Raw genomic sequence first — 21,156 nt, forward strand, 5'->3', positions numbered from 1 at the left:
TCACCACACCCCCATACTGCCATGAGAACAAAGACCTGGCAATGTTTGGGGTTGGAGTAACCCCATACATGGTATAACCCCACACGTGGTATCTATAAAGAAAGCTCTCAGAGGCCCTTGTCAAACGTAAACAATAAGCTTTCATTTAAGTCATTAATAAAAGCCAATGATCCTTCTATGAACCCTCAACTTCTGCTAATGGCATAAAACCACCAAGGTACTTTTCAGTGGCCTGACAGCCACGGCTGCTCAATACAAATGTGCTTAACTTAATTCCACGTGCAGCCTTCCTGCAGATTAGGCTAATCACTCAAATTACCCTGGTCCATGTTCCCCTCATTGAAGGGGAAATGGCATTATGTTCGAATTCCCAGAGGAGGGAAATATGAGGCATAACTGGCAACAAGGCCTGGCTTTAATAAGATATTGGGGTTGGGGGGTGGGGAATTCTGGCTTCACATATCAACAAAACCTACTGAAATAAAAGCACCCATGTTCCTCAGCACTTCTCTTTTTTAGTTCCCAGATTTGGCCCTTGAGGTTGGTGGTTAGGTTTTTCCCATCTTTTGATTTTGCTTGTTTCCTCTCCAACATACATGGCAGTGCTCTGATTGTGCTGTTTAATATGGGGGGGTGAGGAGGGGGGGGCTGTATACAAATCCAACCCCCAATGTTCAGTTCGTCAATCTGAGTGTTCACTCCAAACAATGGCTGCCAGTGGGAGAGCCAGGCTGGACCATCCCACTCTCGGGTATGGGGCTCAGGGCACCACATTGGATACTAGCGGCTCCTGCTCCGAGCCAGCCCTCTCGGTGGCTCAGATGGCACAGGTCCCAAGCTCGCTGTGGCTCCTGCAAGGACCTCTGCTCTACACCAGCGAGAACGGCACTCGGAGTGGAGAGGGAGAACAGGGAGACAACAGCCAACAGTCTCCCATCTCTCCTTGGTTCAGTCACTTTAATGGAATGGTCCTTTGGCAAAAAGTCTCAAGATGCTGGCAGGAGAGTCAGGCATCTCTTAAAACTGGCCAACCCAGGCTGAGGAGATCCCCAAGAACATAAATCACTCCCTGGCAAGAAAGACACAGATGCAGCTGAGAGTCAGAACCCTGTGCGAAGGAAGGCAGGCAGGATGAGAAAAGGGAATTACAACCTTTCAGAGTGGAAGACAAAGCCCTCCAAGAGGCCCAAGGTGGAATGTGGGCACGGCTGTGCTCCGTGTCGTTTTAGTCAAAATGTCCTCCCGATCAGAACTCACAGTAAAAATCCTCCTGTGCCTCCCCCCAGTAGGGCAAGAAAGACTCAAGCTGGACCATCTTCTCAACAAAGTGGAAATAAAGCGAAATGCAAGCCACGCTGGGGAAAGCTCCCAGCACGCACCTGAAAAGCGGGGCTGCCAGGGGCAGCTGCCAATGAGGATCAAGGAGCGGCTCGTTCTGCACAACCGGGCCTTTGTGGGGCCATTCACAGGAGGACCAGGAGCAGGGCCTGTTAGCTTATGACCAGAAGGTAACCTGATTTCATTGTCCCAGGCACACAGCACGCCCCACCACAGCACAAACCTGAGAACAACGTGGGCCCCACAAAGCTGATAAAGAGGCCGGTCCCCCTGATGGAAGATTAGGTAATGAGTACTGGTATGGAGTCAATACTGGGCTGTAGGCCAGTGAGGACAGCTGGGTAGAATGAAAATCCCAATTATTGGAAACCGAAAGGGAACTCACCATGGGCTTGAATGACTCACGCCTCAGAGAGGAGTCTTTTTTAAAGGTGCAGTGGGCACCTGTTGTTTTGCTTGTATGGCATCTGCTCCCCTGTCTCTGGGACAGCATCTCAAGCTTGCTTTGGAGGACCTCCCTTCTCTGCTTGCACATCACGGGATTCTGATTATATGCCGAACAATCCCTTCCCCGACCCCTAGCCCTCACCCCAACCTCCACTGGCTCCTGGGTTCAGGTTTCAGCTACATCATTCACCAGATAAGTAACTAACCCAGGATTACTCCTAAAGTCTCAATCATTTCATCTGACAGTTGTCAGCCCTACCTTACCCACCAGCTGTCAGGAGATCCAGTGAGACACATTGTACAAGCACTCTGTTCTGTAAGCTTGAGTTCTAGGCAAGGCTGGGCTTTTCTTCCCTGATATATGAATCCTCCAATAACAGGAACCAGGGAAGGTAATCATCACTAGCTGTAATTATACACCAAAGTTATCGATGTCTGTCTCTCTCTCTCTCTCTCTCTCTCTCCCCACCCCTTACTTTTTCTCTCTCTAAAATCATTAAAAAAAATTTAAGTTTTTTTTTAAGAATTTAAAAGATAAACCCCTTCTCTGTTACTTGGGACAATGAAGAAGACATTAAAAAGGCAGTGCTTCTTGTCTACTTCAACCCAAAAGGCTTGGTTGCATCCTATGGAGTGATCACCTTGGATATGCAGCTGCACAGAGACCTATTTCTGGAGCCTTCCCTCTGATGCACTCAGGAATCCAACATGCACATTCCAGTAAGAGGAGGGGAGAAGGGGAGGCTGGCGTTGGTGCTGGGTGCAGGCCAAGTTTCGTGGCACCCTGCTCATATAACCCCTCTGTTTCGTGTTCAGGCAGTGCAGGACACAGCTAAGAGCCAAGCAGAGCAATAATATTTACTGTTGCTAGAAGGCAGAATACTGGCCAGAGTGGAGAGAAGACATGTCTGGCAGCCTCTGGGGAGGACAAGTATCTGCTTTACAGAGTAAGTAGTCTCTGCCTCTGAGTGAGGAGACCAGGTGGGTAAGGACATGGAAGCAGCTAGAAGCCTGGCCTTGAGAGGCTGCTCCCAAAGCTGTCTGCTCCCCAGGGGACCAGAGGAGAGCGCCCTTCCCTTCCTGGAGGTGCCATCCATGCCCTACCACAGCAGACACTGATCTGCACAGAGCTTAAGAGAATTTAAGCCAAGAATAATCTTTTTGTTTTTAACAGAAAGACAAGGTTTATTACAATTTTTAAAAAGTTAGAATCTACCTTAATTTATACAAGTTGTACTACTGAACTACAAGTCAAGCCACTTCCTTCTTGTCCTTAATTTACACAAGTTTTACCAATAATACAAGTTGAGCCATTTCCTGTTTTTGCACAACTTAACATACACACAAACATACATGCATATGGACACCCACATAATGACCGACTCAAGGTAACCTTACAACTATATTTATTTTCATTGTATCTAATACCTTTCCCTGACCTCCAAAGTTACCAAAATTGTCTACAACTACCCTTAAAAATATTTGCTACTCTGTCACATCTTTCTGGTCTTAGAAACTAATTAGTTAATAAAGACCAACTGTCAAGGTAAGTATTTGCAACAAGGATGGCATCTCGGCTGCTTACAGCACAAGGATCCTCAAGTCCCCAGGCTCACCTCTCTCTTCTCTGAAGGCTAATTACACGTACCAGAGCCTCTGTGCCTCATCATCTTGCATGAAAAATGATTCTGGAACTACCCATGAGTAGTCTCGTGGCATAATATGTGAGTGCCTAGGACAGGGATGGACAAAGTGGCCCTCAAAACCTGGTACACTGATCTGACCAGGCGTAGCAATACAGGCTGGCTTACAAGTGGAGGGTCTGAGATTCCCCAGAGGAAAGGGGATTCCCATGGTGGGAGCTAAGAGGTGGACACTAGCCGCCAAGAGACTACAGCTTTATCCCACAACCCCATTCCCAGGTAAAACTCAACATGCTAAAAAACAAATTATATCTCTTCCCCTACCCTCTCCCAAAGGAGCCAACTCAGGACCTCTTCCTGTGCCCCCAGTCCTGCCACACAAGTCAGAGTCAGACACGCACCTATCGCCCTTCACAGAACAGTCCTTCCCAAGTCTGCCTCCTATGCATCTCCATTCTGCTCACTCATCTCCAACACGGTCAGCAACCCCTAAACCAAATACCCATGCCTGCCTGGATACTGCAACTGCCTCGTCTCTGGTCTCCCCACATCCACTTTGTCCCTCCAGTCAGTATTCCACCTACTCATGTCAGCTCCAGCAGCAAACCCTGCGATGGCTTCCCAGAGCTCTAAGAACAATGAACAAAGTCCCTCCCAAGGCCAGAGAGGCCCTGCAGAGTTTAGGTCCCCACTTCCCTTCTGAGCTCCAGAAACCCTGGCCTCTGCCAGTTCCTGGGATGTGCCCTATCCCTACCTCAGCATAAAAGTTCCTTTCTCCAAGAAGCCCTCCCTGATTTCTCTAACCAGTCCAAACTCTATTCTATTTTCACATCCTGAGTCCTATGCAACTCTTTTTCGTAGCAATTTCATATTGTTTGGGTATTTCTTTGATTAATATCTCCCCAACTAGTAAGTTCCATAAGAGGGAGGAACATGTCTCTTCATGCTCACCAGTGTATTCTCAGAACCAGGCACACGGCCTTCAGAGAACAGGTGTCACAGAAAGAACAAAGGGAGGGGGGAAGGTGGCATTCCACTAATTCATTACACTCATCAAAGGTGATTCTCTGCTTGACAAGTGAAAAAAAGCAGATTAGGTAAATTAGGAGAAACTTTCCAACTTATGTAGGTCTGGTGGGAGCTAGTATATGTAGGTATGTGCTTGCTGTTAACATAAAATCACCTCCCCTGGCTCTGTCTATTGAGGAAGGTTCCCACAAAGCTGCAGGGCGAGCCACCAGCAAGCACAGAAAGCAAAACTTTCTCTACACCAAGGGACCAGGAGAAATGAGCAACAAAAACGGCAACGCTCTGGCACAACCACGTATCCCCTTTCGGCCCCAGCATGTCTCCAGATGAAGGGAGAGTTCCCAGAGAACCTTCCTGTTCTCTTTCCCTATATCTGGGCAAGCTGAGAACACAGCCTAGCAGAAACTGTGTTTGGGAAGAGGCATTCCCCTTACTCACCATTTCCCCAAGTCTGCATATGGCATTTTAAACCTAGTTCCACTGCTTAACTGTAACGAAAGCAAGTGACAGTCCCTTGCTAAATGCCACCCTACAGCATGAACCCCTGCATTATATAAGCAAATAAGAAACACACCACGTTCAAATCTTACAATAGAACAAAATTCCCCCATGGCTTTCACTGAGTTTCTGTGACGCATGGTCTCACCTATGGCCACTAGGTGGTGATCAACTGTATCAGAGAGGTGTGCTAAGACTCAAGGAGAAATGATAGGGCCAGCCTCAAATGCAGTGCTGGGGACAGATCCTGTCCAGTTGTTAAGGACATCCACCGGAGAGGATGAATTTCCAGTGGGTGTTCAATCAACAATCGAGGGAGGGACCCATGAGGGAAGAATTGCCTGAATACATTCAGAGGTCCTTTGTTTATCTCATCCATTCAATCCTGAGACATGGAAAGGAAGGGCTGGCTGGAGGGATGAAGTCATCACCAGCATGTCTCTCACATTATTTGAAATCTGGCTGTAGCAGACTCAGAAACCCTCTCTTCTCAGCATAGGATGGTATGCCCACCTCCCTTATCAACCATAGCATGCTATATAGTATACATTCTGACTCTACATCTGCATGCTTTTTCTGAGTCAATTTCCCTAAAACTGTTATTTCCTAAATGAGGCCACAGCCAGCACTGACTCTGGAGAATTTGTTTTCCAACCACAGCAGTTCAGCTAATGAAATTTTTTTTAGAGTTTACTTTAAAAGCAAAATCACGTAGAACAAAGAAAAGTGTGTCGCCTTTTTCCAGATGAGAGGTTTCCAATTCTATTTCCATAGAAAACCCCTTCAAGAATAATATAGGAAACACAAACCCACCTGAATATATATCCAAAATATATTATGCATTAATTTATCGGGCGCTTACTATGTAACATGTCCCTACTAAGTATTTTAAACCATTTCATCCCCACCACCATCCTACTGAGTATATATTACTACTCCCATTTTTCCAAGGGGGAAACAGACTCAGAGAGGTGAAAGAACCTGTCACAGTCACATAGATAATGAGTGGTAGTATAAGAAACCTGGTCCCTCTGACTCCACAGGTCTTAACTACTATACTATATTGCCTAATTTACTCAAATATTTGAGAATCTGGTATCAATGTACTCAAAGAAATTTTTTAAAATGGCATGCATAGATTGCATATCCTTGAGAAAGATACAATTTAGAAGGGCCTAATCTGTGTATGTGAATTTATAAATTAAGGTAGAGCGTGCTAAGGCAATCAGAGAATAGAAAAAAATAGCTACAGAAGTGAAAGCAGGATACTATTCCAGCTGAAGCCAGTGGAGGAGGCCTCCTAGAAAAAAAGAATAGGGAGTGGCATTGGAACTGAGCCTTAAGAGTTCAGAACTAGTGGATATGTAGAAATGGGAGGAGGTGCAGGGCAAGGGAGATGGGCCTGGGGAGGTATTCTAGAAGTAAGAATAGAAAGCAAAGAAATGCCAAAGCAGAGGACCTCCTAGAAACGGACGGAAATTAAGCTTGATGGACAGGAGGCAAGACTGGGAAGAGAGATTAGAATCAAACTATGGTAGGACTTAAGTGCCACACAAAAGGATTTGGACTTCATCCCTAAGGAAATGGGAACCAGATTTTTATACAGAGGAGAGACTAGATCAACTTGAATGCTGATTAAGCTTTTCACTAAAGAGCTGGCTCCAAACTTGGTTTGGGACTTCTACTCTGACTTCCCATCCCACTTCACTGCAAGATCATGCAGCCACATGCCAAGGGCTTGCTCCCTGAGAAAGGATCAAATGACACCTCTCAATCTGGACATGGGTAAACAGTCCACTAGTCGAGCAGGAGACAAGGAGAGTATGAGGGATTCAAAGAAACTCTGTTCCCTACTGAAAACTCCAAGTTCATGTCCAATTAAGAGTGATCAGTAGCATCATCACTATATATACATAAATATGTACAAATGATGTATACAAAGACATTTGTATTTCCAAAGTGCTAGTTAACTCTTCCTCATAACAACATTGAGAGTTTAAGTGATGGCACTTGATGAAGAAAATAAGGACTAACTTAAGCTTATGTCACATAGTAGGTGCTTAATAAACATTTAATAATCAATGGCCCTATGTTAAGTGCTTTAGTCAGCATCAGATCTATGACAAAAACCCAAGCCCTAAAGAGCCAAGCCCCAAAATTGAATCCTCAGCCCTGGCACAAAGCAGAACGGGGACACAGAGAGAACTGTGTCACTGTATCCAGAACATCCACATTCGCATGATGCCCCAGGACCTTGTGAGACAGCAGGTCAGTGCAGGAAAAACTCCCTCAGAGAAAACAATGGTGAGTTGCTTGGTAAAAACAAAGAAACCCATTTTGAGAGGGTCTAGGCAAGTGAAGAAGTGAAAAGAAAGGGTATTTCCAGGCTGGTTAAGTCCACACGCACAGAGCCAGTTAAGGGCAATTCAGGAGTATTAAGTGCATGAACTCTGCAAACCTGGTTTCAAAGTCTGGATCTGCCAATTACTAGCTGTAGGCTTTGGACAAAATATTCAACCTTTCCGAGCGTTCCTGTAACTGAGGATAATACACCTCACAAGATTGTCGTGAGAATTAAAAAGGGGGGATGCCTGTTAATGAAAGACCAGAGCATAGGGTGGCCCTTAGGCACTGATTTTTCTTCCTTCCCACAAGCACAGGCAGAGTGAAGGTTTACTTGCAGATGGAAGAGAATCAACAAAAGGAGAGTCTTAATTAGCATAAAAATTAGGAATTTTTACCTCTTTGACTCACCAAACTACTCAAATAACCTCATTCTAGTGAACACATTTGTGTCCTTAAGGGTTTTCCTCAGATGCTTAGAAAACCCTAATTCATCTACAGATTTTCAAACTTCCTTTCACCCCTTGCAGATAAAAGGAAAGACAAAAACCCTGAACTAAATAACACTACTTTTTAACTGAACTACAACACAAAGCAGTATGGGTTTCCTCTTGAGAAGTTTATTAAACTCAAGTGGTGCCTTTTAAATGCCTGGGGAAAGAATGGTATCATCAAATCCTTTTTGTCCATTTCCTGGGGAAGGCGGCCAGCCCTGGATGAAACTGATACAAGAATGAGCATGCTAAGTGACATCCAAGATAAATGGGATTTACAGGGTTCGGAGGCCTGAACTGCCTACTTTCCTGAGAAGGTGGTATTTGTTCTTTGCCCCTAAAATAGGCACATTTTAAGGAGAAAAGTTGGAGGATGGGAGCATTAAGAGGAGACCACACAAGTCAGACCAAAGGTTCTGCAGGGAGAGTGGGTCAGAGGAGGGCTGGGAAGATGAGAAGGGGGCTGTGCTAGACAGAGCGCAGGCTGAGAATGGTGAGCAGTCCTCTCGGTCAGCACCACACAGCATCACTATCAAGCCCAACACCAAGCAGAGGAGCAGATGCGGGGAGAGGTGATTAACCCTGGCTTGGCCCTCAAGACTTGGCTTTTGCTTCTGGAATGTCCTACCTTCTCAGAGCAGAGCTCCTCAAATTTTAATGTGCACCCCATCACCCAAGGACCTTATCAAAATGCTTATTCTAATTGGTAGTCCTGGAAGCCAGCGCTTCTGCATTTCTAACAAGTTTCCAGGTGATGTCAGTGCTGCTGGTCCAGGCACCCACACTCATCAAGGCAAGGGTTAGGATTCACACCCAAGACCCTGATGGACAGGAGGTCATGGTGTCTTTATCCTTCCAGCACAGTGCCTATTGGAGGAATGGATTCCTTGAGAGGACTTCTGTTGCAGAAGGAATAGAACATAGAATAAAAACCAGAAACAGGCTATGTCCTTGCTCACCCATCAACTATGGATGTGAACCTAGGGAAAATTTCTTAACAAGTTCTTACCAAACTTCAGAAAGTTCAGCCTTAGAGACTCATTTGAAAACCAGGAGGCTGAACCACTTCATCTTTAAGGTCCTTCTAGCTCTAAAATTCCACCCAAAATATCTTCTCTGTGTGTCTCTCTCTCTCTCTTTTTTTTTTTTTTTTTTTTTGCAATGATGAGGCTATATACTGGATATTCCTATGGGAGACACACCTCTGTCATTCTCAGAGAGCAGTTTCCAAAAATCTAATTGAGAGAACACAGACTCTGTTAGTCTCAGCAAATAACCATAGCAACTAATACCCCCAAATAAAATGATGTCTTCACAAGGATGTGCTGGCTCAATTAGATTAAGAGGGTGACGTGTACCACCTCAGAATTTATGGTGGTAAACTTAAGAGTGAAAGCCAGACCTTCTTAGAAAAGGTTTGTAAGCAAAAGAAAGGCCAGGCCAATAAAGTGAAGAAGGGACAGGGAGCCAGGAACACTGAGTGGATAAGGAACTGGAGCAGGGCAGCCCTGCCTGTCCCAGGTACACAAGGACAGGGACCCTGCACCAGACAGAAACCCAGAGTGTGCTTTAATAGATCTGAGTGCCACCACTTCTTCCAGGGAGTGTTTAAGCAACTGCCACTTCTTCCTCTTTCTGTGCCTTTCTCCATGCAATGAAGGGACAGCAAATAATGCTACTTCGGAAAAGAGTTCGGGGAGATTTACCAAAATAACTGTAATGCTTTTAAATGAAACAGAGGAAGGACAGTAAGTTAGGGTTGGTCTCAACAGGTCTTCCCCAGGTGCAGAACTTTCTGTCCCCAGGTCTTCACAGTAGTGAATTGTGAAAGAAAGTTTAGAGTTGGATTTGTGAAAGAAAAACTCTGCATCTGTAACACACCCTCAGGCCTGCCTCCTCCCACCTCACAATCATGTTTGCTCTAAACAAGTTTGGACAAACAAGAACAGCACTTGAAAAGCAGAAAAAGGGAAAACAAGACCTGCCACCTCTCTGTTACCCCTGAATTTTTCCTAGCAAAGGAAAGAAAGGAAGGAAAGAAAAGAAAAGAAAAGAAAAGAAAAGAAAAGAAAAGGAAAGAAAAGAAAAGAAAAGAAAAGAAAAGAAAAGAAAAGAAAAGAAAAGAAAAGAAAAGGAAAGAAAAGGAAAGAAAAGGAAAGGGAAGAAAAGAAAAGAAAAAGAAAACCAAGGAATCTGGGCTTAATTTGCATTCAACTGTTATTAACTCAGAAAGTCACAGACAGCAGAAGCTGGAGATAATACACAAAATCAGATACCCCTCCAGCAGTTGTTTTTATCAACAAAGATAAATTTGAGGGTGTCAGGCAAGACAAGGCCTGGGGAATAAATTAGTGGCCTTCCACCAGGCAAATAAGCCTAGAATCTTGGGCAAGTGCTGGGGCTTTTGGAACGCACAGGGCTCAGAATCCCACCTCAGCCACCTACAAGGTCCCTGTACTCATTTTCACCTGCATGAAATGGAGGGAAAAAAAGGCACCTGCCTCCAGGGATTTCTGTGAGAAAAAAGATGACGCCTGGAAGTGCTTAGCACAGGACCTGGCTGCAAGCAAGCAGCCAATAAACAATGGGTGTTAATGTTAATATACAGTTATACCCAATAACATAATAAAGTGAACATCATGCTCATTTATTTCTGTGCAAAGATGAGGACAGCCAAGCCACTGGGCCTCCTCCTGCCCACTTTAAGGGCCTCTCCACCCTGCGGACCTCCCACCATTATTATGATCTAAATGGAATCAGCCTAGTCCCTGGGCATCGCTCAGACCCTCCTCCCCTCTGAAAGCAGAGGAAGCAAGGAAGCTTGCTCCTCAGCACCAGCCTAAGTTCAATTAAAAAAGGAAAACCCACCCAGCTATCCCTGGATTAAATTAACATCTCCTGAAGAAAAAAAAAAGTGCCTAGCAATTTTGAGCACAGCCACACCTCATACATTCTCAGAAATTCATTTCACTTTCTTTTTCGTTTTAATATGCTTTTATTGATTTGAGAGAGGAAGGGAGAGGGAGCAAGAGAGAGAAACACCAATCGGCTGTCTCCTGCACACATCCTACTGGGGATAGAGCCTGCAACCCGGGCATGTGCCCTGACCAGGAATCTAACCAGTGACCTCTTGGTGCACGGGTCGACAATCAACAGAGCCACAAAAGCCAGGTTAGTTCACTTTCTTTTATCCCCTGTGTAATGAGCCAGTTCCCTGCTGCACCTCAAGGGAGGCTGTGCCAGTGGGACCAAGCAGGGAGGTCCAGGTGGGCAAAATTCTTCGTCCCCACAGATTCCCAGCCGGAAGGCCTCTTACCCAACACTGTCTCCTCCCCAGGTCTGGCCACCAATCAAATAAGGAATCATGTTTCAACTAGTTCTCAGAGTACCCCCTCACTCCACACCATTACAGAACTTCAGAGGCTGAAGATTAGTGTTTCTCAAAATACGGTTGAAGACTACTTTGACAGACTCTCCCAAGGAAGGCCCCCGCCAGGGCCCCCACTCCCCCCACGCCCCCAAACCCCCTGCCAGCCACCTGAAGTAGATGAACGCATGCTGAAGTCTGAGAACTGCTCTCATCTGGACCTTCAGAACATCCAGTACCAGGTCACAATAATGGAACCTCTCCAGGAACAAGCCGGAACCTCTCATTCCTGACAGGTTTACAAATGCTCCTGAAGCAGGCAATTAACGCTCGGAGTGAAAGAAATCTAGGTGACAGTAGAGGTGGGAGGAGGAAACACCACAATTCAATTGAAAACTCACAAATTCAGAACCCGGAGCCTTTTTCCAAAAATGTTCTCAGTCACATCTCGTATTCTGGAGCCTGCACAATCAACTGGAGAGGCAGCTCTGTTTAGGGCAGTGGTTCTCAACCTTGGCTACACATTAGAATCACCTGGGAATCTTTTTAAAATCCTGATTTCTGGGCCTCATCCTCCGGAAATTCTGTTTCTTTGTTATGGGGTGGGGCCACACCATGAGTAACAAAGAAACAGAATTTCCGGAGGATAAGGCCCAGAAATCAGGATTTTAAAAAAGATTCCCAGGTGATTCTAATGTGCAGCCAAGGTTGAGAACCACTGGTTTAGAGCCTGATTTGTACAGACTCTGCTCAGGCACTTGGAGCTGATGAATGGTGCTGATGCTGACTGCCTAGAAACCATCAGGCTTCCCAAAGGAGTGGCAGCTCCTTCACACCTGGGGAGCCAAGCACTCCTGAACCACAGGCGGTGCGGGGGGTGCTGCCAATATAGGCTCTGCCCAGTTTTTCTCTGAGCCTGCAAATGGTGAACCTGACACAGACTCAAGTAAATACAGGACAGGCCCCCAGGGCCGCTGAGAGACAGGGAGTACTGAGGCACAGGCAGGCAGCTTCCTGGGCGTGCAACCTGTACAGTAGCACAGGGACCCATGCTCAGAAGAGCCTGCTTGGTTTAATGCTAACCTGTCACTATCTTGAAATCCTTTAAAACTTTATCTTTGAACTTGTGTTTTGTAAGTGACAGGGTGGGACAGGGGAGCATGCATGTGAGCAGAGGAGACCTCCAACATGGGTGTATGTGTGCCCGCCAGGGTGCCTTATGGGCCCATGTACATATGGTGTTTGAATGTCTCGTGAACACAGGACTCTAGAGGACCCACAATGTGTGGGCACTGAACAGACTAAAGTGAGTGCAATGTAAGCGTGTTATGTCTACAGTAGGGCAAACACTGACGGCCCTGAGAGGCCACACTTTCCATTTGAACCAGAACTAGCCAAACACAAAAGAAAAGGAAGGCAATTTCGTGTTAAGAAACACAAAGGGCCAAGGAACCCTGCCATAGCCTTTTCTACTCATGTTATTTCTCTGGATAAGCCAACAGCTTATGCTGACCATGAAGACACAGAATCACTGATAAAGATCAAGTAACCCACAGTCCCTCATCCTTTCAGACCTTCCCCATTAAGGCCTGAAAGTCAAAGACAGAATGTTGGTATAATGTGCGCAAACCAAGTGAAATAAAAACAGTAGAGCCCTAGCTGGTTTAGCTCATGGATAGAGCGTCAGCCTGAAGGCTGAAGGGTCCTGGGTTCAATTCTGGTCAAGGGCACATGCCCGGGTTTCAGGCTTGATCACCAGTAGTGAGGGGTGTGCAGGAGGCGGCCGAGCAATGATTCTCTCTCATCATTGATGTTTCTAACTCTCTCTCCCTCTCACTTCCTCTCTGAAATCAATAAAAATAGATATTTTTTTTAAAAATACAACAGTTAAGTTAGTCTGTGCAGTGCTTCCATGGTTCCAAAATTATGCAGTAATTCCAAAATTAATATGCATACAAGCTTTGTGGTGCAAATTGTGTAATTTCAGTGATTCTGCAGATAAGTCAGTTTATCTTATACTTATATTTAAAACTGTCATTGCCCAACATTAAGAGGAACAGTAAAAGTCACACCAATACTTTAACATTTTAATTTGTCTTTATTTAAAACAACATTAAATAGCAAATGAAAAGCACCACAGTCAAGAGAGAGATCATGAAAGGAAAGAAAAAGCTTTACTTTTATACCTTTAACAGCACTTATTTCTGCTTTATGAACAAGGGTCCCCACAGATTAGGTAGCCAGGCCTGGGCACAGGAACACCTGAGATTGCTTGTCCAAACCCGTTACCTTTCTCCTTTCCTTCAGCCAATGTCTCGAGAAAGACCTCAATCCTACTGCATCACTGAGACCAGGCCAGCACCACCTCTGACCTCCTCCCTTCCTCCCAGCTCCCCTCCAGACCATTTGTCACTCAGCTACCCAGGACAACCTTCTCGGAAAGCAGAGCTGATCTTGTCACTGCCCCTTCTACATCCTCCCCAATTTTATAACTCTTCTCTTTCATCTCAAAATAACAAGTCTGACCAAGGTGTACAAAACCTGCCTCATCTGCACACCTTGCCAGCCTCGCCCTCGCTCAGAGCTCCAGCCTCACTGGCCAACTCAGATGGTGGAATGTGCTGGGACCCCTCCAGCCACAAAGCTGGGCATGTAGTGTTCCCTCTGCCCACAGTGTTCCCCCAGCCCCATCCACCTAGTTACTGCACCTTCCCCCTTCACTCTCAGCCTGAAAGGCCACTTCTTCAGGGAAGTGGCCTCCTCTCATCCCTCACCCACTCCCAATGGTAAGCTCCCTAGAATTCCCCTCCCATCCCTTCACATGATCAGTCGTTTCCCTTGATTTTGTTAACTATTTAATGTCTACCAGCCTGATGACATTATAAACACCAGGCAGGAGTACCCATCTCGGTTGTATTCAGAAAAGGACAGTCATTGCAGTCCTAGCCTACAGTAGGCCCCAATAATGTTTTTAAGTAAGTAAAGGAATACACAAATGAGACTCTCTAAGAGCTCAATCAGGATAGAAACAACTCTGCAAACACCGTTTTACAGAAAGGGAAAGCTGGGTCACAAAACAGCTATGTCATTATTCTCCTCTTTACACACACAACAAACTCATGGGAACCCCATTTCCTAGGCTTAGCGTTGAGGGCATAAAGCCCACATCCCCCACTCACTCTCTTCCTCATTCAACAGTACGCCTCTAAGGTTTTCAAGGTACCACTAGTTCTATTTTATCACTTTGCCTACAGGCAAATGATAGAATTTGCATTTGTGTGTCTAGACAGCATATCTAGGTCAGAGTTTGAAATATATTGTGTCAATTAGCATCACGTAAATGCAGAAGCCATCTGTCTAATACATCAGGTATCACTTGAGGAAACACGCACACACATACCCTTGGGGAAGGGTTTCTTGATTTGGTTTTTGAAGATCACCTAAATCAAATCATCCAACTTACTGAATCAGAAATTCTGTAAATCAGATTTGGGAATAAAATTTTCAAACTGGAAAGCAAATCTGGGTATTCAAGAACCACTGTTATAGGAAGAAACTGTTGAGTGATTTCTGTAAGCACCATAGAACTGGGAGAAGCTACTAGCACTGAACCTGAGAAAGCAGAGAAACCAGAAAGAAAAGGAAAGCGATGTCCTGTAGGTCTGGAAAGTCCCTGGCAACACGCAGCCAAGAAAGCAGCAGGAAACTATTCCCAGAGAAGAGAGGGACCATGGAAAAACCCAAGGCCATAGCTGACCAGGGTCATTAATTATTCTGGCTAGTTTACGCTTATGAACACTTCCTCCTATCTCAAGGTGCTACAAGGACGGTCAGTAGGAAACTCTGACATCTCGCCCAGTTTCAGGAAGAACGGGGTGAATGTGAGCCTGGGAACTGCATGAGCAGGGCCACCTCTCACAGTCTCCCAGCTTCCATAGGCATCTGAGAAGGATCCTGCACCCAGGAACCCTCACCAAGACTCTCATCCCAACCACCACTGGCCCACCTTTCCCACAACCAATTCTCCCTGCCTCCTGTCAACCCAGAAACCTTGAAGAATGAGAACACACATAGAAAGGCTCCCAGCACTGCTCCCCCAATTTCAACATCCCCTCCTGTAGCCAGCTGAATAATGTCCCCAAAATTCATACCCACCAGGAACCTCAGAATAGGGCTCTATTTGGAGATAGAGTCTTTGCAGATAGAATTAGTTAACATACTGTCATGCTGCATTAGAAACGGCTCTAAATCTAAGAACTAGTGCACTTATAAAAAGAGGAGGAAACAGACAGAGAGGGAAGGAAGAGGCAGAGATTAGAGAGATGGCAGCTACAAGCCAAGGAGCCACAGTAGCTGGGAAAAAGAAAGAAAAGATCCCTCCCCTGGAGCCTTCAGAGGGAGCCTGACCCAGTCAAAACACTGATTTCAGATTTCTGGCCTCCAGAACACTGAAAGAATGAACTCCTGCTGTTTTAAGCCACCCAGTTTGTGGTCATTTGTTAAAGCAGTCACAGGAAGCTAACAGTCTCTTAGGAAGCCTGAGCCTTTAAGTCACATTGCTACCAAAATCTAGGGATTTTGCAACAATATAAAAAGAAATGTCTGCTCCTCAGTTACTGTAAATGGCCTGGCCCTGGCCTCAGTGATAGCAGATCTCCACACTCGGACCACCCCAGCTGCCTTCCCAGACCAGCGCCCTCACAGGCCCTCCTCTGCCACTCCCACCACCACAGCACCTGGCTCCCTCCAGGCAAGCTTCGAACACAGGCACTGCTGGCCCAGGCTGACCCCACTGTGTGCCCATGCACCTGGATTTCTCCCTCTGGGTACTTCCCACACTTGCTCAATGTGGGCAGCTCTGGGAGGGCAGAGACCATGTCAGCCCTGTACTCCATCATAGCCTGCTGTTCACCACAGCTCCATACATGGGAGCAGCTCAAAAATGTCACAGAGCGCATAAGCAAAGGGCATGCACAAACATCCCCATTCTTCATTACTTGACCCAGATACGGGAGCCATGTTAGTAATTCTATCTTCCATGCAACTTCTCACAGCTGTGATTACGCTCCTGTCAAAGGGTATCCCACACTATACAGATCACTCATTTAGTCTGCTTTCATTCAAAACACTATGTATTGAACACCTCTGTGCCCACTATACTAGTCACTGAAGAGATAAGCAAAAAGCAGACACACACTGCATGTGCTTTTATAGCATTAGGAATGGGCTAGGTGGAGGTATAAGTCAGTTATTAGTAACCTCACATCAAAGCTAAAAAACAGTAAGACAATCTTGTTCATGAGCCTGTCTCCTCTGCTAAATTATTTCCCATTCTGGGTTTCCAGGGTGCAGAACACTGCCTGGCACATAATAGGCAATCAATAATGATAGATGGTGGAAAATGAATAGATTGAGGATGGGTGGAAGGAAGGCGGGAAGAAGAAAGGAGGGAAGGGGAAGAAGGAGGGGAAAGTGCCTGGTGCATGGTGTGTGTGTGTGTGTGTGTGTGTGTGTGTTATTTTTTTCAGGCAGTCAATAATGACGAACTGAAGGAAGGATAGATGGATATCGAGAGCAAAACACCTGAGATGAAACATGCACAAAATACAGCTTAAAAGTGCAAAAGCTGCCAAAGCCCTCTTAAGTGGTACCTTTAGAACCACCTCACTTCATCTCAGACCAACCAGCTGCCTCCTAGAATCTGAAAGAAACAATAATTCTAAATAAATCTGGTCTCCACCTCTTCTGCAAACATTCAGTAGGAAATTAGCTTCACCAACACATATTAGCTTCAGGCTATGATGGAGTACAGGACTGACATGGTCTCTGTTATTTCCCACCCCTCCCCTTTCCTTCTAGAATGGGGTTCTAAAAGCCTGTTTGGCCTGTTCTCTCCCCTCCCCCAAACCCATGGAGAGTATTAACTGTTCTAAAATGTTGACTCTTGCCAAAATGCATGCCACATACCATTACCTGGCTGTGTCATTTTTAATTGCTGTTTTTGCTTCTTCCTTTAGCGCCTAAGAGAGACTTCTCTTGGAGGGAATCAGAGCTGACTGAAAACTTCGTTGTCATTTATGACTGGCAGTGGGTGGGGGGAATACCACAAGCTGCAGAGAAACAAAGGAATCTGGGGGTCCTGCTAACAGCACACCCAGGAAAAGACCCTTTCTATGGCAGCCTGTAGGAGAGAATCAGTTTTCAATAAAAACACAAACTCACAGAGCCCCAACATACATGTTTAACCTTTCCTGGAACAGCTGGGTCTCAGAATGACCCAGGAGGGTCCCACACACCTCATCTGTGCATCTGGCTTGTGCCATGTTAGATTCCCTGCATTTCCAGGGTCTCCTTCGTCTCAAATCAGTCACCAAGTTGAAGTAATTCAGATCCTACAAGGCTCTTTCTTCCCTTTGATTTCCCTCTGCTGAAGGTAAGAATAACTTTGAGAGTCCGGGAATAACTCGGCTTTCTTTGCTCCTAATTCAGGCCCAACAGTGCCATATATCTATTCTAGCAATAGGATCATTCATTCACCACTTAACTCTCCACTGAGCACCTCCTTTGTGTTGGGGACTGTGTGGGTGATGGGAGATGAGGATAAAGCCCTGAACAAAACTGATATGGTCCTTATGCTCCCCACCTGCAACCTAGTGAAGACAAACACACTATAACCATCTACAATTTCAGTGACAGGAATATAGAAATGTGGATGAAGTCTAGAAAGAAATGATGTGAACAGGAGGAAAGCAGACCCTTCTGTCCTCCCTACCTGAGGAGGGAGAGAGCAGCCACATGCAAAGTCAAGGGGGAAGTGGCTTTATCAGCCACATAGAAATAAAAGATTTTGAGACACTCATTAAGAATTCCCCTAATATTGTAGTGATTGCTTCTTACGTGTATAGAGATGTCAGAATTTATCAAATTGTACAATTTAACATGTGCAGCCTTTTATATGCCAACTAAGCTAGGGTTTTAAAAAAAAGGAATTCCCCAATAATTTGCTACTACCCACTCTCATGATCTCCAAATGATGTTCTATAGCCCCAAACCAACAAAAATGACCCAACTACACCAAACACACCACCCTAGCCACAGTCCTGTTCTTGATCTGCTCACAGTTTTATTTATTCACTCGACAAAGATTTATTAAACACCTACCATGGGCCAGGTACTGTCTTCTTGTTTTCTCCAACATACTATGAACAAGAACCTGTGTGACCCAGCCCCCCTAGAGCTTGGCGCTTCCTACAGAGGCACCCCCAAGTAGAAGAGATGGCACTGTCCACATGTGAGAAGGACCTGCGGCACTCTCAGAACACACAGTGAGGGCTGCTCGGAAGGAGTTTCACCATCGTGATAGACAACAATTGGCTGAAAGCTTACCATCGATGTGTCCAGCCCCCAAGTGCTTTAAAGATACAGGTTCCCCCTGCTGTCTGAAAGTAGAGTGTTCCTATGAAGCCTTTCATAAACCATAATGGGGTAAAGCAAAGAAGCAATTATCTTAGGATACATTTTGCTAACAGATACACAAACTAAATCGAGATGAAGCACAGATGCTCACAGACACAGGTCAAAGCTCTGGCAGCTTGATGCTGAGATGCTGAGTGTGGTTCCCGGTAAGGAGCTCAGCGGAGCCACTCTCGCTGCCCGAGGTGAACGCTGCCTCTGTAACAGCAGCTGCAAAAGAAACTCTGAACACTATTTAACTTTTGGCCATTTTTTTTTTTTTTTGGTAAAAGTGAAAATCCCCTTCAGATTTCTTTGGGTCAGCGAAAACAGGTACTAATGTAGTTCTTCTATAAAAGCAAAGTGGCATAAAAGAAAACTTTCACAAATCGGCGGCACCTGTGCTATGTCACTTCTCCCAAAATCCCTCTGAAGTAGGTACTATTGCTTAAAAATCCATTGAACAAATGGGAAAATTACCAATAAGTGATAAAGCCAAAATATAAGCCCAGGAGCCTGGCTACAGACCCCGCAATGTTAAATTCTAAACTACACCAACATACTGCTAAGTTGCCCATCAATTATCCCCAGAAAGCCACTACAGAGTCGAAGTGATTCCTCCAAACTTTGCTGAGCAGATTCTCTGACCCCGCCCCCTCAGTACCTTCCACCAGCTCTGGAGCTTGACAAAGGCAAGTTTGAGGAGTGAAGGAGGTCAAAGGTTTCAGAGCAGCAGAGAGACGGACTCAGACATCTCTCTGTGCCAAAGGAAGGGCTCAATGTCATGGTACTTCAGTGGGACAAGGAAAGACATCGGCTCGATTCCCTGGCTACAGGCAGAGTGGCACCCAGTGCTTCTAGCTGGTAAGCTTTTGTTTTGTTGCTCTTTTGAGACACAAGTAAGACACAACTTACTGGGTGAGATCATGGTTGTAATGATGACAGCAAGTCCAGGGTAACACAGAGACCTCCTCTGGATCAAAGAACCTTTCCACCCCCGCCACCCTGCCCCAGATCATGTAGAAGCAATCCAACTGCTGGCAGTCAGTCCACAGGCAGCACGGAGCCAGAATGTATCAGCATGTAAGAACGCATGTGAGAAGCAGATAAAAATCCCTGTGGCTGCAAGCCATAGGCATCTGTATTAATCACATGAATCCTATCATTAGAGTCATTTAGGAAAAAATAAAATAAATAAATCTGCTCCAAAACAGCTTCCATAAAGAAACCAAAGTCTCTGAATTTCATGAGAGAGACAAGGATGGCTTTAAGAATCCAGATGCTGCCACGCTGACTTTCTTTCCCAAGAAAGCCTTTTACCTGGGCTGGCAGACACGCTGGTAAAGAGAAGCCTGGCATGTCCCCTCCACAATACTCACTGATAACACCTGTGAACACCCCCCAATGCCTCAAAGGCTAGATGACTCCCACCTGAGACCTTCCTCCTCCAGCCCCTACCTGGTAAATCATCCCCGGAAGGCTTTACTGCTGCTTACCTCACTCACAAGAACCTTTCTTTTATACTTTAAGCAATAAAAAATTTAAAAAAAGAACTAAATGACATTGAAAATGAAAAAAAAAAAAGAACCTTTCTTTTCTCAGGAACAATTCCCTGCACAGCATTAACGGCCTCTTCACAGAAAACCTACAGAACTCCCCAGCACAAGTACTTATCATTACGTTATCAAGCTCTGGAATGAGGAGGACAACCATATTCTACTGCTAGAGTACAGTTTCATTTCTTTCTGGCCAAAGTGAACCATCTTTCCAGGGCTGGAGAGGGAAAGTGTGCCTACACAGAATCGACTCTAGAAACATACAGACTGTGGGAACAATCTGCTATGACTCAAGTAAGTCTCCTCACCTCTCTGGACCTCGGTCTGACTGAGACCAAGAGAGGGACTGGGGCTGCTGGAGAGAAGGCTGGACATCATGTCTAGATTGGTGATGCCTATAGCCAGAGACTGGATAGTTAGCAACAGAGAGAGACAGACCCTCTGGTCTAGGAGGTAAAGAGGGCCAGGAATCTTGGGAAGACCTGCAGGACAAGGAAGGTGAGCCAGTGAGGCATGCTCAGGAGAGCATAATGTCAACGAAGGCAAAGGAGAAGAGTCTAAGAAAGAAGGCCGTAAAAACAATTACTGGTTTAATTAATGATTGGTCCCGGGACCTTTGAGAAGGCAGGTTCATAAGAGAACTATGGGCAGACACCAGACTTCAGGGCTTTTGGTGGTAAAGCAATCGAGGCAGTAAATATGGAATACTCTTTCAAGCAGTCCAGCTGTGAACGCAGCAGCAGCACAGGGCTGTACATAAGCAAGGGAAGTACAAAGAGAAGTTTTGTTGGAATTGGCACTCCCCCCCACCCCCATTTTAAAGAAAATAAAGACTTCACAAAGAAAAACCCGACACTAAAAAGGGAGGAGAATCGAATGCCGCACTGGGAGTGAGGGTGCTATGGGGCAGGCAGGAGGATTTGCAAGGAAGAGGGCGAGCGTTAGTAGGTTAGCCCTGGAGAGGAGGGCACCTGATGAACTGTGCCAGA

General features: G+C 45.6%; 1 protein-coding gene across 5 annotated transcripts in view; it reads right to left on the reverse strand.

Annotated features, from left to right (window-relative positions):
- Positions 1 to 21,156, reverse strand: part of ARHGAP26 (Rho GTPase activating protein 26) — a 414,762-nt gene that overhangs the window by 312,340 nt on the left and 81,266 nt on the right. The window lies entirely within an intron of this gene.

The sequence above is a fragment of the Myotis yumanensis genome, unplaced genomic scaffold, assembly GCF_028538775.1.
Source record: "Myotis yumanensis isolate MYYU_CA2020_CCGP unplaced genomic scaffold, mMyoYum1.0.hap1 SCAF_5, whole genome shotgun sequence".
In the NCBI taxonomy this organism is placed as follows: Eukaryota; Metazoa; Chordata; class Mammalia; order Chiroptera; family Vespertilionidae; genus Myotis; species Myotis yumanensis.